The 27,989-nt window shown below is 44.5% G+C and overlaps 2 long non-coding RNA genes across 2 annotated transcripts in view; both read left to right on the forward strand.

The window, feature by feature from the left end:
• LOC137422640 (uncharacterized) overlaps positions 1 to 27,989 on the forward strand; it is a 210,974-nt gene that overhangs the window by 90,611 nt on the left and 92,374 nt on the right. The window lies entirely within an intron of this gene.
• LOC137422639 (uncharacterized) lies at positions 820 to 27,638 on the forward strand. Its single transcript, XR_010983551.2, has 3 exons — positions 820 to 1,115; positions 23,752 to 24,454; positions 27,029 to 27,638. It is a non-coding gene; the product is annotated as an uncharacterized LOC137422639 (long non-coding RNA).

Genomic DNA, 27,989 nt, shown 5'->3' on the forward strand with positions numbered 1-27,989 from the left:
ATCGCCTTGCACCGGCCAGAACACGGCCAGAACACGGCCAGACGCGCCTCTCCCGGGCATGCCCGGACTCACTGTTCCCGGGCACGCCCGAACCTCCCGGGCACGCCCGGTCTCGTCTTTCCCGGGCATGCCCGCTCTCGCCTTTCCAGGGCTCGCCCAGAGCGTCCGGGCATGCCCGCTATCGCCTTTCCAGGGCTCGCCCAGAGCGTCCGGGCATGCCCGCTATCGCCTTTCCAGGGCTCGCCCAGAGCGTCCGGGCATGCCCGCTCTCGCCTTTCCAGTGCTCGTCCAGAGCGCCCGGGCACGCCCAGCCTCGACTTGCCAGGCCGCAGCCAAACACGCCCGGGCAGGTCCAGACTCGCCTTTCCAAGGCTCGCCCTTGACACCCGGGCATGCCCGGTATAGCTTTTGCCGGGCAAACTTCCCGACATAAATGTGTATATATATTGCTGCCCGATAAACGGGCTTTTGTGAGAATACCTGAGCTGTTTTGTTTCAATAAAGCAACTCGGACGAATTCCGTCTTTGGTCGCGTCAATTCTTTCGACTCGCGTTGGAGCGCAGCTCCTTCAGAGACACGTTTAAGTAACAAAATGACTGCCAGTCCGCCTTCTTGGATCTGATCGTGAAAGAAAATGACGTGCACATGTAACCCATCATTCATTATCTGTGTGCCGAATTTGAACAAGATCGGTAAAATGCAAGTCTGAGAAATGGTTGTGGACGCATGGACGGACAGATGGTCGAGACCCAATGCACAAGCCCCCTTTTCAGACCAAGTCCAACGGGGGTTGATAATGAATCAAATTCGGTCAGATATATGAATGACGTGTACGGTCGGCAACATGATGAGAGAATTGTGCCCATTTGAGTTATTCTGCATACAGGCACCGGAAATGGAATCAATTCCAAGTGGGATCGCTTCTTGTCAACAACTGACAGCAATTGTGAACGAAGCCCTCGACTAAATGTCCATTGTTTCGGGGTCACGTTGGCAGCGAACGAGTCGATGATCGCAGAAGCAGATGGATCCAGATGGCCACGGGTCCACGAGGACGGGAAGGGCAGCAGCTGCATTGGGAAGGCGGGAAATGCGGGACGACCTACATTGGGAGGTACCACGTGGAGCTGCGTGTGTTGTGGACTTTGTGGTTGTTGGTGTAAGGAAGGCGAGGCAATGGGGTCTGTAGTTTGAATTGCCACGGTGTCGGATATATATACATATACACTAATGGCTGAAATGGTAAACAGAACACCCACCATTATGGATGCGGCAGACCTATTAACGAGCCCAGAAAGGCATAAACATCTACAATTTAGCAATTAATGAAATAACGTCTCTCCAAGGAAGACACGCTTAATCATCATAATGGCCTGGCACAGAAGGATGATGGCGTGTGTGTAGGTAGGGGTGGTTGGGAGCGGATGAGGAGCAGGAAGAAGAAGAAGAGGAGAAGGAAGAGGAAGAAGAGGAGGAGGAAGAGGAAGAAGGAAGAGGAGGAAGAAGAGAAGGAAGAGGGAGAGGAGGAGGATGAAGAGGAGGAAGAAGAGAAGAAGAAGAAGAAGAGGCGGAAGAAGAGGATGAAGAAGAGGAGGTGAATGAGGAAGAAGAAGAAGAAGAGGAGGAGAAGGAGGAAGAAGAAGAGGAGTTAGAAGAAGAAGACGAGACAGCGGAAGAAGAAGAAGGAAGGAAGAGGAAGAAGAACAACAACAGGCCCGGCTCAGCACACGAACTTATCAGCTCGTTATTAGTGCAAAGCGTTCCCGAAGAGCCGTGATGAGTGTTCCGGGTTTCAGCACCCTGCGACCGCATCGTCTCCACCCGGGGTCCGTCGTTCGAAGCCCTCGTCCCCGGAGGACGAGCGGTGGGGGTGTCGGTGGGCCGGGGGGGCTACGGCGTCGAGGCCTGAGAGAAGCGCAGCTCAACACAGCTGCTGGCCGCGGCGTCCTGCTGTTCGCGCCGTAATAACATTAAAGTCCAGCTGCAGCTTTTTCCGAACCAATTGCCTGCCACTCATGCGCGGCCGCCGGAGTACCGCGCACGGCCGAGTCCATGAGAAACCGACGAGGTGCCCGACCATTTCCCATAGAAACAAGAGCGGCCCGGTCGCTTGTAAGCTTCGCAGCGATGGGGCACTAACCCATGTAAAGCTTAACGCACATAAAGACGTCACGCGGTGCCGCTGAAAACATTCCGGCGGGAACCCTATCAGACGGTGGGGGGTTTCCGAGGGTCGCGGGGGTGCGGGGCAGGGGTGTGTGTGCAAGAAACGGGATTTTCTAAACTCCACGTTAATGGCGTAGTAAAATAGACGCTGAGAAAGGCTCGCTGGAATGTCGTGCATGGACCCAGTGAGCCCCGGGCATGTACGGACATATTTGACCACCAGCGGACACGCCCAACCGTTCAGGGCGCCCGCCTGTTCCTTCTGAAATACCTGTGCCCCCGGCTCTCACTCAGCTGAGGGAGCCTCGGACTTGGCGTGCGCTTTTCCCTTCCCTGCGCCCGTCCCTCGCCTAAAGAGCTGTCTGGTGTTTTAATCTCCTTGATAACCTCTAATTACTCTTTTCAGCTTAATTTTCTTAACCATTATGGCTTTTACTGTCCGTTTCATTTGCGGCACCTATATAAGCACACCTTTTTCTCCACTCCCCCAACCCCTCCCCCTCCCCCTCCCACCTCTCTCTCTGCCTCATAAACTTTCCTTTCGTTTTTATGTTTGTTTTAATCCCTCCTTTAACAGCGCCGATCTGCTTCTGACCACCGCTTAACGGTCGTGGGACTCGGGTGGGGGAATGAGCGTGGAGCTAAGTAAGCTACGGCAGGTGGAATGAGTGTTTGTGGTTAAAAAAAAAAAGTTTCACAAGTTAGGGAAGGAAAGAAAGATGCAAGAGAGGTCGGGAGGAGAGGGGAGAGGCAGTGGAGAATGCAGGGTCGATGAGCTTTAAAATATATATTTTTAAAACGTACTATTTAAAAAAAAAAAAGTCTTCGGTGTGACTCGGACAGGGAGTCCGAGATTTAAGATATTTAAGATTTAAGTCCGAGATAAACTCGATTTAAAAAAAAATCTTTGGTGTGACATTCAAGATGGCGGCGAAACCACATGACTGATGACATCATAGTTTGCAAATATTTCCCCCCACCGCATTGTAAATGTATGTGCTTCAAGTTTCGTATCGATCGGATAAGCGGTTCAGAAGTACTTTTGAAAAGTTTTATTTTTAAATCCAATATGGCCGCCAAAACCACGTGACTGATGACGGTTTTTGTTTTTTTTGCAAACTTTTATCCACATGGCTAGGCGATGTTTGTAAAATTTTGCATTTATCCGTTGAGCGGTTTTGGAGAAGATGATGTTTAACGCTGATGACATCATAAGCAATGGCAGCCAATGCAAGTCAAAATTGATGATGCACTCACAGCAGACGCTCCAACGCGTACATCAGTCTGGTGTACGTAATATATAGATAAATAGACAGACCGACATACATAGCTTAAATCGATGCGACATCTCAACTCGGCGAAATTGATCTGATCGAACACTGAATGATTGCTTAGCTCCCCATGAATCTTAAAGGAAGTATAAATAAAATGGAATGATGGCAGGACATGAGATTTTGTGTGGGAGGTTGAAACTTGAACAGGCCAAATGAGCGGTAACTACCCACATATTTCCAGAATACATGGATGTTTGCACTTTTGCAGTGAATATATGCCTTGAAGGCTGAGTAAGGTTAGCGTGATATTCCTCTTCTTCATCAACATCATTAATGTACCAGACAGACCTTACAAAACGCTGCTGTTGCTGCAATAGCCATTGGCGAGGATTATTGCTGGGTAGTTATGGCAGGAATCTGGGATTTGTTCAGCGTGCCGGCGATAACTCGCCCACCTTTCCCAAAAGCCACCGTGGGATCTTTAACATCTACCAGCTACTGGTGCCGGCGGACTCCGCCTCCGGCTTTTTCGGTTTAGCGTCCATTCGACGGACAGCACACACATTGATACCTCGGCCTGCCTGCGAAACACCAGGATGGAAGTTTACAGCTGGATCGGGATTCAAACCCAGTCTCGACAGCTCAGAAGTGAGTGTGAATACTTCTAGGCTATCCTGCCAACCCGATTTCCTGTTAAAAAGCATGAAATGACATTTCTTATCGAGACTCGAGCAAAACGTCCAACTAAATGATGTTTGAGTGTCCACACATGAAATTATCTTATGATCAACGAGAACGGCACGAGGTAGAGAGCAAACCTCCGCCAGGCTGAACAGTTTGTTTTGTATTCCACATTTTGGATTCAGACGTGAGCCAAAAGCTAATCGGCTTGTTCTTGTCGCCTACCCAACTCATCCACCAAGTTTAGTCATAAGTCATCCACAACTTTTTGAAATTTCGTCCTAAATATCGTTTTTGCCCCGATCACTCAATGGTTAAGAATCACTGAAAAAATTATCTGATCTGAATCCAGATTCGAATCTCGAATGCAGATTTGACCGAAATTGAATCAGTTCGTCCTCGTCACACACCCAACGTGTCCACCAAGTTTTGTCCAACTCCGTCCACAACTCTTTGAGATATTCTGTTCACAGACGGACAGACAGACAGAACCAGTGGCGAAAACATCATCATCATTCACCTTTGGTGGCGGAGTTAAATATGATTTGAATAACACACGAATGATGCTGCAATAATTGCTCAATCGTTTCAAATATAAAACAAGCACGCCCCCCTTCCCATGCCTCCTCCCCCCAAGCCCTCTCCCTTCCACACATCTCCCTGCTCTCAAATGTTGTGTTTGTGTGCTTCACCTTCTCTCCCCATCTTGTTTTCCGCTCCCGCTTTTTGTGTGTTTTGTTTGTCTGGTTGATTTGTTTGTGAAGTAAATGTTAGCTCTTTCACGAGCCTCGATTCAGTATACAACAACAACAACAACAACAACAACAACAACAACAACAAAAAAAAAAAAAAAAAAAAGTCTAACAGCGGCGTAGCCGGGCTTGTAAAATATTATAAACCACAAACACATGTGATTAGCTTTTCAAACCGTCACTAATGCCGTTTATAACATTAAACAAAGAAATTTGAAGGAATCTCGACATCCATGAGGTAAGTTTTACTTACAGAATTGAGCGAAGATCTACTCTAATCTATATACCCCACAAGGTTTGGAGGTGTGCTCATTTACCGATCAGCTAGCTAGCGCTTCCCAAGCCAGCCGTTCCTTAACGGTTTTGAATGGAGTGCTTGCTCGAATGCTTAAACCACTTGGCGATCTCTCCACAAGAAACTTGGTAAATGAACACACACCCAATGTTCTTGAGACCCGTCCATAGGTCGACTGTAATCTATATACCCCAAAGAGGAATGGCTCTTCCTGCAGCTCCCGTAGTGAGCGGGTGCACTTGTAAATTAAAATGTCAGCCGGTGGAGTCAGCCGTGGTAATGACATCATAGACGTAATGACGTAACGGACACAAAACTGCTGCTTCTTTAATATGTAGAAGATGATATATTTTAACTAACAGTAAGTTTGCAGTCACTACGAAGGGATTAATGTTATGATTAGATTTACTATCATATTAACGTTGCGTTATCATTATTTCGAAAATGATATTACCGGTACTATAAAAAAAACCGATGCTAATTCCTTACTTGCTCGGTTATTAATAGTAGTGCCGACCAACACTCATCATTGATCATGAACCATACACCGCTTCAATCTATGAACCTTCCATTCACGACATTGGGATTAAAGTGTCATGGTTATATTTACTATATTATTATTATTATTACGAAAATGAAACTACTGAAATGATACACTACTGTATTAAGAAACCTGGGCTTAATTTGTCTGAAGCGGTCTGAAGGTGAGGCATAACGCCTAAGGCCTATACGCACGGTATTGTTGGAAGAGCCGTAACGCCGATGCTTTCGATATTTGATGGTGATTTTAACAATCTGTTTGTTTGTGTTTCACACTGAATGAAAAATGTAAAGGTAGAGCATGGCGATTGTGATGTATGACAGGTTCGACGATTTGTTCGGCATGAACGGCATCTATCTATAATTCCAGTAATCTCTGTTTGTACGTTTGTCTGTGACCGCTGTTTCTCGACAACCACGGGTCCGATATACTTGAAACTTGCCAGGTATATTGCTGGGGACCCGAGGATGTGCCTTTTCAAGGTTTTAAATTAATCGGAGAAGTACTTACCGAGCTATGTCCAAAAAACGCTTCAACCAATCAGAGAGCAGCGAGCTATCACGTGTGCCGAACGTGGCGATCAGACTCTGCCTCGGACGGCACATTTGACAGCGTATTCATTTATTTCACGTTGGAAAACTATGTTGCCGTTAAACTATGTTTTAAAACGAATTCAAACTGCGATTAAATTAAAACGATTCATCGTAACTGCGATTTGCGAACTTCCGGACAGTGAAGACTTCACTTCCGGCAGCCAATCACAGAACGCTTTGTTGCGTAGGCGTGGCCGATGTGAGACGAGCGGAGCTGAGCGCGTTACGAGCTGACCGCCATTACGGTACGTAATTCGATTTCTTATGCGCATTATTTCTCCCAATTCAGTCAGAGCGAAGGGCGGAAGCGAAGAGCGTTGTTTTTTTTGTTTACGGGCGTACGGGCGGGGTAGAGCGTACGGGTAGCGTTTTTTTTTTTTTTTGGCAAGGAACGGGCACCCACGTACGGGCAATGCCCTAGTCTATCTATAATTCCAGTAATCTCTGTGTGTTTGTTTGTTTGTACGTTTGTCTGTGACCGCTGTTTCTCGACAACCACGGGTCCGATATACTTTAAACTTGCCAGGTATATTGCTGGGGACCCGAGGATGTGCCTTTTCAAGGTTTCATATTAATCGGACAATTACTTACCGAGCTATGTCCAAAAAACGATTCAACCAATCAGAGAGCAGCGAGCTATCGCGTGTGCCGAACGTGGCGGACACACTCTGCCTCGGATGGCACATTTGAGAGCGTATTCATTTATTTCACGTTTGCAAACTATGTTGCCGCTATGTTGGCGTTAAACTATGTTTTAAAACTAATAAAAACCATTTCATCTAAATAGAGGGGGGGGGGGGGGGGGGATTGTCACTGTACTCGCAAGCCGTTCGCCGTTCGCTTTGGCGTTGCGAATGAACCAACACATTTCATGGACCAAACCATTTCATGTAAAGCGTTCGCCGTTCGCTTTGGCGTTGCGAATGGACCAAAACATTTCATGGACCAAACCATTTCATGTAAATAGAGGGGGGGATATAATTTTAGATATAGATATAGTACGGGCATGCCCTAGTATAAATCAATACTAGTACCCGACTGCAAAGCCGCAATGAGCCGGCGAAGCCAAAGCCTCTTGCCACTATTTTACCCATCACTATGGCATCAGTAGGTTAGGTAGTTGGTAGTAGGTAGGTGTAGTAGGTACCGTACCTAGTTCAAAATGACACCATTTGCATTCTGGATGAGATTAAAATTTATAAAATTTCCTTCTTGATTAATTCGGTGAATTCCGTCTCAACTTCGGATATTTCCGGCCGTGAAAAACTATCCCCGACGGCCGCGAGATTTCTAAAAAATAATTCTTCGTCAATTTTAGAATATTTGACGCCGTTTTCAGCCTCCGAAACAGTAATAAGCTTTTTTGAAATATTTTTTCAAATGCTCGAATCTCATTGGTTCCGGTGTTTGGTGATGATTTTCGTTGAAGATAACCAGGGCCCGTATGGGCCCGGGGAACGAGGTTGGTCTTAAAGTATTTTAATTACAAATTAGAGGTGCATAAGATTGTGAATAAAAAAAAGACGGGTGAAACAAACTCCTATTGAACTTTTTCGCAATTTTTTATGCATACTTCCGCATCCGCAAGATGGCGGCCTCCATTGAGTGATTTGGTGCGTCAAAGCTTGGAATTCTCAAAGGATCCAGCAAAATCTGGTTTTTCAACATAATACGTACGCGTTCATTCACAACACCGGCTTCGCCGGCTACTAGTACCCGACTGCAAAGCCGCAATGAGCCGGCGAAGCCAAAGCCTCTTCCCACTATTTTACCCATCACGATGGCATCAGTAGGTTAGGTAGTTGGTAGTAGGTAGGTGTAGGTACCGTACCTGGTAAGACTTGGTAAAAGAGAAGAGCAGACAGTCCTCCCCAATACCTACATACAATAAATGTCACAAGAAGCTTAAGGAAGTAACTCTACGATGTGCTAGCTTAAGGCCTATTTTAAGAAATTTTAACTGGGCTTAACATACGTTTTCACAGTATGTGTGTCGTCTTCTAACTTCAGTCGCTGTCAGGGCTGGTTCTCTCCGGGCACTGCCGCTTCCTCCACCAGAAGAAGTTAGCTTGCAGTAAGATCAGTGCCAACAGATCAGACGATAGCGCCGTTATTTCTAAAAAATAATTCTTCGTCAATTTTAGAATATTTGACGCCGTTTTCAGCGTCCGAAACGCGTAATAAGGTTTAAAAAAATATTTTTTCAAATGCTTGAATCTCATTGGTTCCGGTGTTTGGTGACGATTTTCGTTTACGATAACGAGGTTGGTCTTAACGTATTTTAATTACAAATTAGAGGTGCATTAGATTGTGAATCAAAGAAAGACGGGTGAAACAAACTCCTATTGAACTTTTTCGCAATTGTTTTATGCAAACTTCCGCATCCGGTCGATGGCGGCCTCCATTGCGTGATTTGGTTTTAGAAATATTTTTTCAAATGCTCGAATCTCATTGGTTCCGGTGTTTGGTAACGCTTTTCGTTGAAGATAACCAGGCCCGTGCGGGCCGAGGTTGGTCTTAAAGTATTTTAATAATAAATTAGTGGTGCATAAGATTGTGAATCAAACAAAGACGGGTGAAAGAAACTCCTATTGAACGTTTTTCAATTTGTTATGCATACTTCCGCATCCGCAAGATGGCGGCCTCCATTGCGCTTCGGAATTCTCAAGCCAAGGCATAATCTGGTTTTCGACATAATACGTACGCGTTTATTGACAACACCGGCTTCGCCGGCTATAAATCAAAATAGCGGAGAGTGGAGAGTCAGATGCTGCACGGCCGTAATGACATCAGACGTAATCACATCACACTGTCATATGACCAGATTCTCAGCTCTGATTGGTATACGTTTGAGGAGACATAAATACATACATACAGACAGACAAACACTGTTCTAGACGGCTCTGCCCGATGGACTATGCCGTAAAAATATTTATAGGCAAATAATGACTGGGAATGAACCATTTCGCCCTTAGTATAACACAAGCTGTGCTTTCCGTAATGTATTGAAATATTGGATGAATACCAGGCTATAGGTTGATGGCAGCCATTTGTGAAAGGCTCAACCGTCTCACTCGTGGCCTATTGGCCTTTCTGCCAACAATGACGAGTTTCAGCGTGAATGCTGGAGAGATCTGTAGGATGGGGCGACGAGCTACCTTTACAGCAATATTGTTACCATCATGTGGATCACTCTGCATTAGTGATCTTGCGGCAAATAATGCATGGCTACCACCTCAAACTATCCACGTGCGCCGCATTGCCATGTAGAACAAAGGTTACTCATTGGCACCGAGTTATTGCTAAGTACCTATATTACCTGAGACGTGTGGGTTTCCTCCACAATGCACGCCAGCTCTGGGGTACCAAATCCCCACCACGCAAGGCGTGTTCTTCGATACAATACCCTGCCAAAGGAGTACCGGTACCTGAACAATTGCTCATAGTTGGATCCCATATAGTACCTGTATATACCATTGGGTATCGTACCTACAGACCAGACACGTGGAAGGTAAATACAAGACCTTTGAGCTAGTCTGTTATTCCGATTGGACAGAATTGCCACTAAACTGTAGGAAAATATTTGCCATCAGATGTATATCAATCATCGAGCAACAAACTGCAGGGTCATTCATTCCATTTTTTGCTGGATCTATCACTCTATTGGCTGCTTGTTTGCTCCTATTTGAACGCAATGCATGTGAAGTTGTCCGTTGCGTCTTTGTGCTTCTCATCTCTTGTATATTTTAGCTTCAATTCACCCCCACCCCCAAGTGTCCTTCTCCGCCTCCCCTTAATCTCACTCTCACTTATACTCTCTTGTTGGTGTTTCCCCATTTCTATTTTGTTCCATTCTGCTCGACCTTATCCACGAGCCTCGACCATGTACACCCATCCCTCAATTTATGGAACATATACAGACTGGGCATTTAATATGGATTTTTTTTTTCTTGACTTGGGTTTACTTTCTGAACTCGGTATATCAATCTGGTGAGTTTCATTTATGCTTCGGTGATTTCTTTGTTAAAAGAACCTTGTCACTGATTGTCTGTCGCAGCAAGAAGTCAATAACAGGATTATATCACAGGTGGCGTGACAAAATGTACGGACAGGTACATTTGACGATTGGCTTCAAAATCGGGTATATAAGGGTTGTTGCGTTCTGTATTAGTGGAAAACAACTGCTGCACGTCTACAAAAGTTATTGCCGCTTCCCCTGGAGATGGTCCGTCAACTCGACAATGCTGTTTGTCATTTAGTGGTGGCTTTACGAAATTCCGGCATGAAACAGCGTGCTATTGCTTGGCAGTATGGCATCACTCAAGGTCAGGTGTCAAATATCCTGAAACGAAATGCTCAGAGGGGTGTCCCTACTCCAATACCGAGGCCGGGACGTCCCCGCAGAACCACAAGGAGGGATGATCGCCAGCTGCACCGGTTAGTCCGCAATGGCCGTACCAAGTCAGCTAATCGGCTTAGGGCTGAGTGGCAGCAACTGACAAATGTGCCTGTATCCAGAAGGCTAGTCAACCAACGACTGGTTCAAGCAGGCTATCGTGCCAGGCGTCCCCTGAGAAAGCCATGTCTGACCAGACAACACCGCCACTCCGCCAGCGTCGATTGCAGTGGGCCAGAGAGCACTGTCAATGGCAGCCAGGACACTGTAATCACGTGATCTTCAGTGACGAGTCTTGATTTCTGGTCTATCGTCAAGATGGCCACGTCTGAGTGCACAGACAAGTGCATGAAGCCTACAACGAAGATTGTATAGTGCCAAGAGTCCAAGCTGGAGGTGGTGGGGTGACCGTTTGGGCTGCTTTTCATGCAGGGGGCAAAACTGACCTGGTTGTTCTGAATGGAAACCTGAACCAGTTCAAGTACAGGGCCATTCTGGAAGAAACATTGCTTCCATTTGTTCATGCAGCCTTTAGAGGAAACTTTGTCTTCCAAGATGACAATGCATGGCCTCATCGTGCTCGCATGATCCAACACTTTCCTGCTGACCGTGGTGTAGAGCATATGGAGTGGCCTGCCATGTCCCCGGATATGAATCCGATAGAGAACTTGTGGGCAGAATTAACGCGTCAAATCGACAACTTGGACCAGCAGCCTGCCTCTGTGCGTGAATTGCAGCAGGCTATTGTAACTGCATGGCAGGCGATTCCTGTCCAAACCTTGGCAAATCTCGTGACCAGCATGCCTCGACGTGTACGTGCTCTCCTGAATGCTCGTGGGGGTTACACGAAGTACTGAACTGTAATTTTACTGTCCGTAATCCCAGTCGTAATTTAACTTAACAGAAACTTTCCTCCTTTATGATGTCTCTGATTCCATAGTATCTCTCCCGGGCTACTCCCTCCTCCGGTATGATAGACCTGAGCCTCGTCCTGGAGGCGGGGTTGCTATCTTTATCAAAAACTCTCTTCCTCACTCGCCCTGCACTGCACTCTCTCCACCTCACCCCCAGGAATACCTCTGGCTACGGCTTCCCCTTCGCTCCCACCTCTTGTTCATATGTGTGTTGTACCGTCCACCAAACAGTGATGACTCCATCTACATCTCGCTGTCTGATGATATGGACCAACTTCTATCTACTCATCCCACCTCTCTCTTCCTCATATGTGGTGATTTCAACTGTCATCATGCCAGTTGGCTGGGTGTGGGTACCTCTCTCACCAGCCATGGCTCCTCAGCAAAGGACTTCTGCGACTCACTGGGACTGACACAATCTGTCAATTTCCCGACCCGGATCTCAGTCAACGGAACATCTTCTCTTCTGGACTTGGTTATGACTAACTTCCCTGAAAATGTCTGCTGCTCTTCTTCTGCTCCGATCGGATCACCTGATCATGTCCTTGTTAAAGTGGACATCTCTCTGACCATCCTCAGGGAGCCTGCTCAGCGTCGACGAGTCTGGCATTTCACTCAGGCCAACTGGCACGGTCTTCAAGCAGCCATCAATCATCTGGACTGGTCTCCCATCTCTACCACCTCTGACATCAACTCATCCTGGGAATTCTTCCAAAGTAAATTGCTCTCTCTCATGCACAGATTTATCCCATCTTGTCTTCAGTTGTCATACCCTTCCTCCCGTCCATGGTACACGGAATCTTGTGGTGAGGCTGTTGCCCAGAAACAACTTGCCTTCGTCTCCTGGAAAGCAAATCCAACGGAAGGAAATCTCATTTCCTTTCACAAAGCCCGTAACAAGTGTGTGTCCACCCTCAGGAGAGCCAGGAAACAATATCTCTCCGTTCTCAAGACCGAACTCTCTTATCTGTCTCCCTCTTCCAAATCCTGGTGGCGTCTGGTCAAATCCGTTTCTGGTGTTTGTTCCCCCTCCATCCCCTCCCTTACCTCAAACGGCTACACAGCTGACTCCGCACATGAAAAAGCTGAATGCCTCAACTCTGTGTTTGCCTCTAAATCTTGTGTCCCAAACCCATCCCTCTCTGTACCCACCATACCCAGTCGTACCCTGCTGCTCCTGGACTCCGTGTCCTTTCCTCCTGACAAGGTGGAAAAGTTTCTGTCAACCCTCGACTCTGATTCTGCAACTGGACCCGACGGCATCAGCCCACGGGTCCTAAAATCCTGCTCTGCTGCTCTATCTCACCCTCTCTCTGTTCTCTTCACCCTCTCTTTTGCTCAAGGTCAACTGCCATCTGCTTGGAAATCAGCCAACATCACCGCTTTGCACAAAAAAGGTGCAAAAACAGATCCTAGCAACTACAGACCAATCAGCCTTCTCCCAATTATCAGCAAAGTCATGGAATCCATCATTGCTTCGGATATGAAATATTTCCTCTTCTCCAATGGCTTGATCTCTGATCATCAATTTGGTTTCAGACCAGGTCACTCTACTCTGGACATGCTGCTTCTGCTGTCTCAACAATGGATGGAGGTCCTCAATGCCAAACAGGAAATTAGAGCTGTCTCCCTCGACATATCACGTGCCTTCGACACGGTCTGGCACCCCGCTCTGCTCACCAAACTCTCCTCCTTTGGTATCCATGGAAATCTCCACGCATGGCTGGCGGACTTCCTCTCTAGTCGTCGTCAACGTGTGGCCCTGAATGGGTTTCTCTCATCTCCTCTTCCTGTTCAGGCTGGAGTTCCCCAAGGCAGTGTTCTGGGCCCCGTGCTTTTTCTGGTCTTCATCAATGATCTCTCTGACTCTCTCGAAAATCCTCTCTATCTCTTTGCTGATGACTCCAATCTCTGCCGCTCCATTCCTCTTCCCTCAGATCGGCAGTCTGCTGCCTCCTCACTCTCTGAAGACCTGGACAAAATCACAGACTGGTCAAACAAGTGGAACATGTCTTTCAATCCTGACAAATCTCACACTCTTACTATGTCTCTCCGAAAAGATCGACTGGACAACCCTCCCATCTACTTTCTCAACAATCCTCTCCAAGAAGTTCTGTCGCTCAAGATTTTGGGTCTCACTATCTGCCATGATCTTTCTTGGGAAAACCATATTTCCAAGCTGGCCTCCAAAGCCAGTCGCCGACTGGGCATCCTCCGTCGTGCGAAGTCCTTCCTCGGCACACCTGAGCTCCTCACCACATACAAGGCTTTCATCCGCAGCTCAATGGAATACTGTTCTCCCCTATGGGCCGGTGCTCCTGCCTCACACCTAGCTCGGCTTCACGCTGTTGAAACCAAAGCTTTCAGAATTATTGGAATCTCCCGCGATGAAGCTATCTCTGAGGGCCTTTCACTCACTCACCGCAGGCAGGTAGGTGGTCTTTCTGTCTTCTACCGACTCCTCTCCGGCCTTGCACCCCCAGCTCTCTCTGTGCTCTGTCCCCCAAATATTCCTACAGGTCGCACAAGATCTGCCAGCAACCCTCTGATGGTTAAACTGCCGAAATCTCGGCTCTCTGCTCACCTTCACTCTTTCATTCCTCTTTTCTCCCGCCTCTGGAACAAACTCCCTCACTCCCTTCAATCCCACTCCTCCCTCCAGGTCTTTAAAACAGCTGTTCACCACCATCTCTTATCTTCCCCCATCCAAAACCTTGATCTTTTCTACCCCCGCTAATTCACCCCAGATCCACCTTGTTTGAAATTCCAACTTCTTTCCTGGAAGTCCTGGCAGTGTCCATATGTTTTATACCTCTCCCACCGCCCCCTTCCCATGCCCCCCCCCCCCCCCCCCAAAGCCCTCGCCCTCTCTCAGATCTCTCGATGTCTCCATGTCTCTCGGTCCCTGCTCTCAAATGTTGTGTTTGTGTCCTTCCCCCTTTCTCCCCATCTTGTCTACCGCTCCCGATGTTATATGTTTTATGTGTCGGTTTGTCTTTCTGTGTGATTAATGTTCGCTCTTTCACGAGCCTCGATCTTCTTTACAAAAAAAAAAAAAAAAAAAAAAAAAAACTTTTGTTTTTGTTAAAAAAAATTTGGCTAATGTGCAAAATAAAGAGATACTTCTGGAAAACGCACAGAAGTTTAACACAGTACTGTCCGTGAATTGAGTTCGATATCAGTTTACATCACTTTCAAGGATCAATTTATTTGCTTCGAAATGTCAAATGTGGTTTTTGTTTCTTTTAAAGGTCACATTAACAAAATCTAGAATAATTTCAACATAATTCCAATGAACTTTTGGTTCTAAGTCATCTTGAAAAGTAAGTTCACCCCCACAAAAAAAAAATTCCATATTAAATGCCAAGTCTGCATATATATATACACACACACAATTTTTTTGAAAAATTTTACATACAGCGAAATTCCTTATATAGAACCCTATTTTTACATTGACTTCCAATATTTCATTACCTCCGCCACCCAAGGTCGACAGAGGTTGTGGTTTCACCCCTGTCTGTCTGTGAGCAGGCTATCTCAAAAAGGTTATGGACGGATTCCGACGAAATTTGGTGGACAGTTTGGGTGTGCGACAAGGATGAATTGATTCAATCCTGGTGAAGGTCCGGATCCCTATACGAGAATTTTTTATTTTTATAAGTGATGTTTCACCATTGAGTGATGAGGCCAAGAACAATATTTCAAAAAGTTAGACGGATTCGGTCAAAACTAGGACGACAGGTTGGGCTTGTGACAAGGACGAATCGATTCGATTTTGCTGAAGATCAGTACCTGGCCTATCAGTGGGATAAAAAAACGGAAACTAAAAACGCTGGTGAACTTGATTTTATTTTGTCTTTATTATCACATGTTGTTCCCACTCTAGATGTAGCAGGCTCTAATGCTTTCATTGTCCATTTCATTTGCGAGGAAGAAGAATAACAACCCACCATGTTCTAAGGGTTCTAAAGTGTAATTCTAAAGGGTTCTAAATGGTAATTCTAGTGTGTCCTAAAGGGTGATTCTAGTGGGTCCTAAAGGGTAATTAAAGTGGATCCTAAAGGGTGATTCTCGTGGGTCCTAAAGGGTAATTATAGTGGATCCTAAAGGGTAATTCTAGTGGCTCCGAAAGGGTAATTCTAGTGAGTCCGAGAGGGTAATTCTAGTGGGCCTGAGAGGGTAATTCTAGTGGGTCCTAAAGGGTAGTTCTAGTGGGTCCGAAAGGGTACTCTAGTGGGTTATAACGGGTAATTCTAGTGGGTCCCAAAAGGTAATTCTAGTGAGTCCTAAAGGGTAATTCTAGTGGGTTCTAAAGGGTAATTCTAGTGGGTTCTAAAGGGTAATTCTAGTGGGTCCTAAAGGATCATTCTAGTGGGTGCTAAAGTGTAATTCTCGTGGGTTCGAAAGGATAATTCTAGTGGGTTCGAAAGGATAATTCTAGTGGGTTCGAAAGGGTAATTCCAGTGGGTCCTAAAGTGTAATTCTAGTGGGTCCGAAAGGGTAATTCTAGTGGGTCTGAAAGGGTAATTCTAGTGGGTCCGAAAGGGTAATTCTAGTGGGTCCGAAAGGGTAATTCTAGTGGGTCTGAAAGGGTAATTCTAGTGGGTCTTAAAAAGTAATTCTAGTGGGTTCTAAAGGGTAATCCCAGTGGGTTCTAAAGGGTGATTCCGGTGGGTCCTAAAGGGTAATTCCAGTGGGTCCTAAAGTGTAATTCTAGTGGGTTCTAAAGGGTAATTCTAGTGGGTCCGAAAGGGTAATTCTAGTGGGTCCGAAAGGGTAATTCTAGTGGGTCTTCAAGGGTACTTCTAGTGGGTCCTAAAGGGTAATTCCAGTGGGTTCTAAAGGGTAATTGTAGTGGGTCCTAAAGGGTAATTCTAGTGGGTCCTAAAGGGTAATTCTAGTGGGTGCTAAAGGGTAATTCTAGTGGGTCCTAAAGGGTCATTCTAGTGGGTCCTAAAGGGTAATTTTAGTGGGTCTTCAAGGGTAATTATAGTGGGTCCTAAAGGGTAATTTTAGTGGGTCTTCAAGGGTAATTCTAGTGGGTCCTAAAGGGTAATTCCAGTGGGTCCTAAAGGGTAATTCTAGTGGGTCCTAAAGGGTAATTCTAGTGGGTCCTAAAGGGTCATTCTAGTGGGTCCTAAAGGGTAATTCTAGTGGGTCCTAAAGGGTAATTCTAGTGGGTCCTAAAGGGTAATTCTAGTGGGTCCTAAAGGGTAATTCTAGTGGGTCCTAAAGGGTAATTCTAGTGGGCCTTCAAGGGTAATTCTAGTGGGTCCTAAAGGGTAATTTTTGTGGGTCTTCAAGGGTAATTCTAGTGGGTCCTAAAGGGTAATTCCAGTGGGTCCTAAAGGGTAATTCTGGTGGGTCCTAAAGGGTAATTTTAGTGGGTCTTCAAGGGTAATTCTAGTTGGTCTTCAAGGGTAATTCTAGTGGGTCCTAAAGGGTAATTCCAGTGGGTTCTAAAGGGTAATTCTAGTGGGTCCTAAAGGGAAATTCTAGCCGGTCCTAAAGGGTAATTCTGGTGGGTCCGAAATGGTAATTCTAGTGGGTCCTAAAAGGTCATTCGAAAGGGATTCGTTTGTTTCTAGGCTTTGCCTATTTCATATTAAAATGACAAACTGAACTGCTTCCTTTGGACACAGGCAGTCAAACAAAATTGAATATCATTCCAAACAGTAAACCTACTGTTTTAAGGACATCATAAAGGACACAAACACCAGGCATGAAAAACGAATGTAAAGTGTTAAATAAGGTGGTGTATAAGATGCTGCATCAACAGTGGTAAACTTCTGGAATTTGTTTTCTACACCTTTAAGATCTTTATTTTATTTCAATTGAATTATATACTTGAACACTGCATAACACAAATCGCCTTTTTGACACTTTCAAAAGTCCTTCCGTTGAGCAGTACTTGGACAAAATATTACGGGATTTTACGTCATCACGACCAATAAAATTTGCTGCTCTCAGACTCCACTCATATCCTTGTTTCTCAAGACAGTGCAGGTGAACGTGTTCTATGAACTCTCTAGTACATCCAAGGTAATGGCTTTGTCGTCTTTTTTTTTGCACTTCTGCTATCACTTGCACATAAAGGCCTTTTCCAGAAATCTTGACTTACTTTTACTGAAGTAAGAAGCTTGGTGCTGGTTTAATGGTTAAGGTAGCTGGCTTAAGATCTTCAGGTCTTGAGTTTGAGCCCCTGTCGTGCCGTTGATATAACACCAGGTGGGTTGACTAGGTATGTCATCCTTCCAAGGTCAGCAAAATGAGTAACAGATTACTGTCAACAACAGGGGCACTGCATCAGCGACACAGCTACGTTTCCAGAAATCATGCAACCAGCAGCCTCAGGCTGCATCCAAAACAACAACAACAACTGAAGAAAGAACGTTGAAAAAGGGTAAAATACTGCACAGTAGTGCCAAGGGCGATCAACACAACAGACTGAACCAGAACAAGCCAAGCTTGAATGGCCCAAAAAGCATGGGAAGGCAGTACAGTATGACAAACACACCCAAACGACCTGGACCAGTATGCCAAACATACCCAAACGACCTGGAGCAGTATGTCAAACACACCCAAACGACCTGGAGCAGTATGACAAACACACCCAAACGACCTGGAGCAGTATGCCAAACACACCCAAACGACCTGGAGCAGTATGACAAACACACCCAAACGACCTGGAGCAGTATGACAAACACCTTAAACGACCTGAAGCAGTATGCCAAACACACCCAAATGACCTGGAGCAGTATGCCAAACACACCCAAACGACCTGGAGCTGTATGACAAACACACCCAAACGACCTGGAGCAGTATGACAAACACACCCAAACGACCTGGAGCAGTATGACAAACACACCCAAATGACCTGGAGCAGTATGACCACAAACACACCCAAACGACCTGGAGCAGTATGACAAACACACCCAAATGACCTGGAGCAGTATGACAAACGCACCCAAATGACCTGGAGCAGTATGACAAACACCCAAATGACCTGGAGCAGTATGACAAACGCACCCAAATGACCTGGAGCAGTATGACAAACACACCCAAATGACCTGGAGCAGTATGACAAACACACCCAAATGACCTGGAGCAGTATGACAAACACACCCAAATGACCTGGAGCAGTATGAAAAGCATACCAGGACAAACGACCGTGCGTTGTTCCATTGATTCACCCCCCCCCTCCGTTTTTTTTGTTATAATTTAAATATTCAAAATACCGTAAAGGCGAATTGAGCGCAACATATAACAAATTGGTTTCCTAATTTAAATATTAGGTTAAAGTGATAAAGCAAAATTCCATACATTGAGTCACCATAGAAAATGGGGATGTATCTATCCAAAAAACAAGTATCCCACCCATGTCCGAAGGAAGCGGTTCCGTTTGGAATTTTTAATATGAAATAGGCAAAACCTAGCAAAGACCGAAACCTTTTAGAACCCACTATAATTACCCTTTAAAACCCATCAGAACCCTTAGAAATACCCTTTAGAACCCACTAGAATTATCCTTTACTAGGGCATGCCCGTACTATATCTATATCTAAAATTATATCCCCCCCTCTATTTACATGAAATGGTTTGGTGCATGAAATGTTTTGGTCCATTCGCAACGCCAAAGCGAACGGCGAACGCTTTACATGAAATGGTTTGGTCCATGAAATGTGTTGGTTCATTCGTAACGCCAAAGCGAACGGCGAACGGCTTGCGAGTACAGTGACAATCCCCCCCCCCCCCCCCCCTCTATTTAGATGAAATGGTTTTTATTAGTTTTAAAACATAGTTTAACGCCAACATAGCGGCAACATAGTTTGCAAACGTGAAATAAATGAATACGCTCTCAAATGTGCCATCCGAGGCAGAGTGTGTTCGCCACGTTCGGCACACGCGATAGCTCGCTGCTCTCTGATTGGTTGAATCGTTTTTTGGACATAGCTCGGTAAGTAATTGTCCGATTAATATGAAACCTTGAAAAGGCACATCCTCGGGTCCCCAGCAATATACCTGGCAAGTTTAAAGTATATCGGACCCGTGGTTGTCGAGAAACAGCGGTCACAGACAAACGTACAAACAAACAAACACACAGAGATTACTGGAATTATAGATAGATAACTCATCAGAATTACCCTTTATCACCTATAAGAATTACTCTTTAGAACCTCCTACAATTACCCTTTGGAACCCTCTACAGTTACCCTTTAGAATTACCCATTAGAAATACCATTTATAACCTATTAGAATTACACTTTAGAACCCTCTAGAATTACCATTTAGAACCCACTAGAATTACCCTTTAGAACCCTTTAGTATTACCCTTTAGAACCCATCAGAATTACCCTTTAGAACCCATCAGAATTACCCTTTCGAACCCTCGAGAATTACCCTTTAGAACCCACTAGAATTACCCTTTAGAACGCTTTAGAATTACCCTTTAGAACCCATCAGAATTACCCTTTAAAATTACCCTTTACTAGCAATGGTACCCGCCCTATGGGCGGGGCTTCAATTGGGAAGCCCAAATGAAAAGGCAAAATATCAGAAATTGAAGGCTTTTTATTTATTTTAAACGATTCATATAAACATCCTTTAAATCATATCACACGCAAATCATCAAAATCTAAACAGTACATGGCGCCCATTTTGAAAAAAGATTGAATTCTGCAAAACGGAAGCGGCCGCTACACGTCTTTCTCAGTCGCACGTTTATGTGTGAAGAGTGCGCGCCGAATCTGTAACACGGAAGCGGCCGCTACACCTGTTTCTCAGTCGCTTTGCACACGCTGCCGTGTTACTTCGGAGCCGCACGTTTATATAGGAAAAGTTCATCAGGAGTCGATCTACTCTCCTAGTACGTAGAATTTCAACAAAAGCCACATCACTGTTCATATCGGTAAATATTATTCCATCGTGTTTGGAAAAACTGGAAAATTTGGAAAAACAATATAGCCTATTTTACTCTAGGTGGTATTAGGATTACCCACCCAAAATATCGTTGCGATCGGTTCAGCCGTTTTTGCAGTACCTTCAAACGGACAGACAGACGGACAGACATTTGGTGAATTATAGTAAGATAACCCTCTAGAATGACCCTTTAGAACCCATCAGAATTACCCTTTAGAATTACCCTTTATAACCCTCTAGAATTACCCTTTAGAACCCCCTAGAATTACCCTTTAAAACCCTCTAGAATTACCCTTTAGAACCCATCAGAATTACCCTGTAGAACCCTCTAGAATACACACCCTTTTGAATTACCCATTGGAGTTACCCTTTCGAACCCGTCTAGAAATACCCTTTAGAACCTTGTAAAATTACACCTTAGAACCCTTTAGAATTTAACACGGTGGTTTAGAAAGGTTCTTATTTTTCATTTTTGACGGACAAACGGATGGAAGGAAGGACATAGCCAAATATTGAAGCAGCTTCACCGCTTAAAAATAGGAGTCACGGAACACACAAACTTGGGATCTCCATTCCTTCTCCTCTTCACATTTATATCTACTACTACTAGAGAAAATCTCCTACAAGGTTCTTTCTTCTTCAAGTAGCTCATGTCTTCCAGACGATTCGAAATCCAGACGTAACCAATAGTCAGGTTCACTATGTCAATAAATTATATTTCGTTCAAAATCATGGTAGATTAGCAAACCTATACATTTTTGGAAAGGTTATAGCATAAGGAAACTAAAAATCAATGTTTACATTTGGAGAGATACCTGTATGGCGGCCATTTTGGATTTTCAAAATGGCCACTGTAAAATACATATTTTGTTCTATTTCTGCCTCTAATTACCCTAAAAACTTTTTAAAATATACTAAACCTATATTTTCAGGGACAAGGAATCCAATGAAAGTATCAAATTAGTGCTATGGAGAATGGTAAGACACGAATCAAAGGTTTTGAATTGCAAAATACTGTCTTTATATTCGCGATAAGTTGCATAATCAAATACATGTTATCATTTTGTACAGGCAGTTAATAACATCAAAATGTGTCACAATAATTCATATCACCAAACATACACAGGCAGTCAGCAAAATCATATATACACATGCAGTCAGTATAACTTCACATCTACACAGGCAGTCAATGACAAAATATACACAGGCAGTCAATGGCATCAAACATACACGATTACAGAATATGCCATTTAGAGTTCGTCATCACTGTCCTGTGTGTCGTATCCGACAATATAGTCCGCATCGTTTTCACAGTCCGTTCCACACAAGCAAAGGTCGGTCAAATTGATTGGCAAATCGAATTGGTCGAATGGTCGATCGAATCGAATTCGATGAATCGAATCGAATCGAATCGGTCGAATGGTCGATCGAAGCGATTGGTCGAATGGTCGAATGGTCGAATTGGTCGAATGGAATTGGTCGATTGGTCGAATCGAATTGGTGGGAATTGGCAAATGTAAACATTGATTTTCAGATTTTCCATGTAATAACGTTTCCAAAAATGTATAGGTTTGCTAATCTACCATGATTTTGAACGAAAAAACATAGTGAACCTGACTACAAGGAAATCTCACACCTCAGCATCATTATATCCATAAGTCAAAGGTTATAACCTCAACATTATAACCTGCTCCCCTTCAACACAAAATAACATTTAGAATACATGATAACCTCGACAAACATTACACAGTTATATACTATAACCAGTACATTTTATATCAGACCTTCGATGTACCAGCGTTGACCTCTCGCTGTACCCATACACCGCCTAACAGACACGCAAAGACTGATTCTATTTACATCCATTGCATTTTGTTTATAGTTTTACTTTATCATGTTCGACATATAAAGTTTCTCCAATGCAAGGTGGCACAACCTGAATAAGCGTTGCGCCGACATCTCGCCTGTAAAGCGCAATCTCTCATTGACACATCGTTTGTGAATTTTCATCGTGAAATCAAATTATGATCAGCGTTCCTTGCGAAGAGACCGAATGTGTCAGCAAGGAACAGGCGAGAACGCATTATGACAGATCAGATAATGCGAAGGCACAATTGATGTAAAAGTGATTCTTGTTGGATATGTTTAAGAGGTTTTCTTTCAACTTAAGTAAAAGTACTGCACTTGTAAAGAGACGCCGTCATTCACGGAGGCGGCAAAATTGAGCAAGGGAAGAGAAATAAGGATTACAAGAAAGAAAGAAGGGTAGGGGTTGGTATGAGTGAAGGGAGAGAAGTTTGGGAGTAGCTAAGAATAAGGTGAGGGAAATTAAGGGGACAGGGCCAGGGGTAAAGAGCGTACTGAGAGGTTGGTGTGGTTGGGGGAGTCAAAATTCTATAATATTTGCGTACATAATAAATATACGGCTAACCATAGCTCATATTGACTCCACCCACCATGGCCATGGCACCCAGACAAAACAAGCAGAAAAAGACATAAAATGTCATAGCCCACGTGGTTTTAGTAAACACAGTTACTTTTGCTGTACGGAGTTATATTACTTTGGTCCGATTGCAAAATAAAATATTCTGCATATGTGTACAATATACTCATGTATTGGCTTTGTGTCAAGTTTGAACATAATCAGTCCATGCATAAGTAATAAAATGGCCGCCAGTCGGCCATCTTGGACCTGATCTCGAAATGTAAACCATAATTCATTATCCATGTGCCAAGTTTGAACAAGATCGGTAAATGCATGTCCAAGAAATGGTTGAGTACAACATTGGGTTCAACATTGGGTTTTTACAACTAAAATGGTCACCAGTCAGCCATCTTTGATCGCATCGTGAAACAAAATGATCTGCATATGTATACCATCATGTGCTGTCTTTCTGCTAAGTTTGAACAAAAGTGGTCCATAAATGTCCTAGATATGGCTGCGGACGGACGCACGCATGAACGCATGCACAAAGTCCAACGGGGGATAATAATGTTATGAATTTGGGTAGAGGAATATCTAGAGCCAGGTAGATCTGAATAGGTATCATGCTTCGTCTGTCGGGATAGGGAATCTACCTGTAATAAGTTCTATGTTTAGCCCAGATGTCGGTATAAGCTGTATTGGTGTCTCCGCCACGAGGGGGCGGGGCGTGCTAAGTTGTGCAGGCATTATGGGTAAAATTCCTTCGTTTGTCTTCCCCTCTGTCGCAAACCCAGTGTCCCTTATGGCACTTGCCTGGGTTGATTCGCGCTCTTCCCTGCGTTCTTGACTGGTGGTCGTTGGTTCGTCATCTTCGTGGTGCTTGGAGCGGTGCTCGGGTGCTCGGAGCTTGGAGCGAGGCTCGGTGCTGTGAGGGAAAGGGACCTCGTGTGCGACCAACGAGGAGCTTGGAGTGGGGTGTGCAGCTGAGCGGGTCACTCGGGGCCTGGCGGAGCGCGCGGGCGAGGTGGACTGAAGTTTCTTTGTGCTAGCATCGGGGCCGGACGGGGCCGCGTTGGACGACGGACACACTACAGACAGATAAGCTCGCACCACATTTCACAAGTACACAACGATTTCTGTATTTCATTCATTCCTGTGTCTCATATTTGAAGTCGGTGTGCGGGATCCCGATCTCGGAACATTATTTATCTTCCGTCGCGTTCCATTGTATCGGGTTCATAATAAATCATTCCTTTTGTACATTTTACCTCCCGTGTTCGAGTTCATTAATTTGCAGGGTTGATTTGGAAGCTGCCGTCGGATCTACAGGTACGCGCTGGCCGCTCCTTCCTCTTCATTCTTCCTCCCGTGTTTTTTTTATAGTCGAATCCATGATTGATCGTCGCCTCAAGTAAAGCCGTTTGGTCATCCGCGGTCCTACGGTGTTAACCGGAGGGATTCACGCGACAATAATATGGCTGCCATCTTGGTGTTCTGGTGGGTCTAAGACATCTGACCTTTAGGCCTCTGTTAATTATACACTATCTGGGTTTGTTGCATCAGATTTCCATTGGCTTTGTTTGGGTCGAGTGTTGATTGGATGGAGGGAGGGGAGTCTTCAAGTGTTACGTAATATCTGAAGGGGTGTGAAACCAGCCCCAGCTGTCTGTCAGACTTGCGATTGATATTGAACCAAACCATGAAAACCCTCAGATTAATTGTCTAATACCTTCAACAGCAAGGATGAGGTAGTTGAGTGGACATAGGAGACGACTTCATTCATAGCGACAATGTATTTGTGTAGCTTTTAACAGCTACCATCTCTATACCCTGCCATAACCTCGTACATTCCCCCACGACTAACCCCTTATTTAAAAAAACAACAACATTTAAAACCAAAATTAACTCCGCAATCGTCAATAGTTTAGATCATAACAATATATGGCCCACAGTGAATTACAAGCTAAACACAGCATAAGCATTACATATACGTTTTTTAAAACTTTGCCTCATTGAATTGCAAATAAATACTTGGGTAAACTTTGGAGGAAAAAAAAAAGATGAACGTGACAACCCTAGAACCTTGATGTGGATGTGTAGATCAGCCAACTTGACCATCTGACCAGCCAAAACTGCAGCCATTTGAAGCAAACCTTGCAGCAAGGTTTGTTGTGCAACGTGATATAACCCAGGGCAGGTGGCAAAGTCTTGCACATTCTTTGTTCTTGATAACATCTCTCAGCTGTCAGTGTGTAGGTGCAGTACTTCACATCGATATGGGTGTGGCATTTTAAAGCGTTCATAAGGAATGGCATCTTAATCCCAGAAGACACACACGCAAGTATGCAGAGTAATCCAATGAGACATCTAAAAAAAACTTTTCTACCTGCTACCTGAAAAATCGTGGAAACATGTCAACGAAAGAATGATCAATAATGATGAGGTATGGCTCAGGTATTCCCTGTCCATCACAACTTGCGTCAACGTTGAAAATACTCAGTGCGACCAGATATAGTACTCAGAAATAAAAAGAAAGAAAGGATGCATATCGATGATTGAAGTATCAGAACCCAGTGGCTGGTCTAGACGTTTCGGAAAGAAATAAAATGGTCAAATATCAGGATGTAAAAAATAAAACCAAAACAAAACCATGACAACTTGGAAACTGATTAAAGTCGACATTATGCAAGTAGTCGTCTGAGTGACAAGTGATAAAACACAACCTCTTGGACTACTTGAGGGAGATGCCAGAAAATGTCACAATAAATGAGCTACAACTGAAAGCTCTCTGTGGTTCAGTGACAATCCATAAAACAGACCTTCAGGTAACGATCTTGTGATTATGGAACACCTGAAAATGTTTGTTTCCTTAAGTTTGAAAACAATACAACTTGGTCCTTGTAACAAGAACATGAAACAAAAAAAATCGACAGATACTTTGGGCCCAGTGAGGGGGTAATTCTGGCATCTGTCAAACATGAAAGGAGACTCCAACCAAACAAGTAATTTCTTTACTCCCAAAAATTTGAAAACGAAAACGAAGAAAGACACTCATTAGAGCACATGACTGCGCCAGGCTGAACAGTTAATTTTTTTGTAACCCACTGATAGGCCGGATCCAGATCCATACTTGAACCAAAATCTAATCAGCTTGTCCTTGTCACCAATCAAACTCATTCACCATGTTTTGTCATAACCCTTCCAAAACTTTTTGAGATATCGTGTATATATCGTTTTTGGCCCCATCTCTCAATGGTGAAGAATCACTTTTTGAAATTCTCAGATCCTGATTCAGATCTGGATCTTCACTAAAATCGTATTCAATTGTCCTTGTCACACATCCAAACTGTCCACCAAGTTTCATCCGAATTCGTCCATAACTTTTTGAAATATCACAAACAAAAAACAGACAGACAGACAAACAGACGGGGATGAGGACATAACCACCGTCCACCTTTGGTGGCGCAGGTAATTACTGCATTTAATGTCATACAATTTGTTTCATGAGATGAGGTGAAGGATCCAATATTTTATTCATAGGAATTGAACCAAGTCCATTATTGGTTTGATCTCCGTAGATAATCTATCCAAGTGACATCAAATGTATTGTTATGTTTGTGGGGGGGTTTTTTTTTTTTTGTATACAGAGTCGAGGCTCGTGAAAGAGCTAACATTTATCAAACAAACAAATCAAACAAACAAGCAAACAAAGTATATAAAAAGAGGAGCGGTCGACAAGTTGGGGAGAGAAGGGGAGGAAGCACACAAACACAACATTTGAGAGCAGGGACATCGGGAGATGTTTTTGGAGGGAGAGGGCCTGGGGTGAAAGATGAAATGGGGTAGGAGATGAAATACCTTAGTGAAGTCAGGAATGTATAGTTTAGCATAGATTGTGTGATGCGTAGAAAGCCCATTTCGATGTACATAAGCAGGATAAACATGTAGGTTAAGAATGTTTGCATGTCGCCATAATGGGTGTGGCTTTTATGTTAACTAGTTCTAGGGCGTAAGATTAATAAACCCCAGTGTGTAATTGGCCCCCTGTGATTTTTCCCTTTGTTCTTATAGAATTCACTCAGTCAGCCATGCAATCGGCACATTGCCACAACAACACCGACAAGCCCAACAGAAACCCAACAGATTTGCCGATCGGCAAGGGAACCACGCCCCCGAATATTCTCGATGGGCGTCAAGAAGGGCCATGAGGCCCTGCCCCAAAGGGTACGATTGGTCATAGCCATGGACTGAAGTGGTGGGGTGCGGGGATTGTTTCGAGTGTGACGTCAGCAAGAAGAGGGGAGGGTGCGTTTCCCTCTCTCTCGCTGTCTTCTGGTCCTGGCTTTGTGGCGAACGGACGCTTTCTGGGCTTGCGAGGAGAGCTTTTCCGGAGCTGTTGTGGACAACTTTCACGTTTTAGCATGAGGTGGAGGTGTTGGTTGACGGTGGTGCGAGGAGGTCGCGAGCGACACAAAGAAGGATCCTGCCTGCTTGCCTCACGTGGTGCTGGCTACGGGCGCGATTCCTTGCCAACTTGTGCGCTTCCCGCGTGGTGACTGGTTCAATGACCATCAACCCCTACCAGTTATTTGGGGAAGCAAAGCTGAGTGCCGGCCGATTATAAGCGGATTTTATTTTCTTTTTCTTTCCCTGTGTCTGTAATTGAGTCGGCTGGAGGGTCCCCCAAATTAGCCTATTACTATTAGTTTTACCTCAACATTTTTATTGTGTTTGCATTTATTTTCATTAAATTCATTATTTGTTGCATCTTACTTTTGTGTGTCTTGTTTCGTTTCTTTGTTATGTTGGTTCGGATTAACCCCGTGTGTTCCCGATTCCATAAGGCTTTGGGCCTTTCCCGCGAGTGCCAAAGACAATCCTGCCAAGTTGGAAATACGCCCTGGAGTTAAAGCTCGTTTCGGTCATCTATCACCCAGGGGTCTTAACACTGGGAACATGACAATATAAAGCTTTCTGAGGCACTGATATAACTGTTTAGTACTTTATCGGTGATAAGAAAAAGTTTAAATTT

Source organism: Myxine glutinosa, chromosome 2 (assembly GCF_964187855.1).
Source record: "Myxine glutinosa chromosome 2, kmMyxGlut1.1, whole genome shotgun sequence".
Taxonomy (NCBI): Eukaryota; Metazoa; Chordata; class Myxini; order Myxiniformes; family Myxinidae; genus Myxine; species Myxine glutinosa.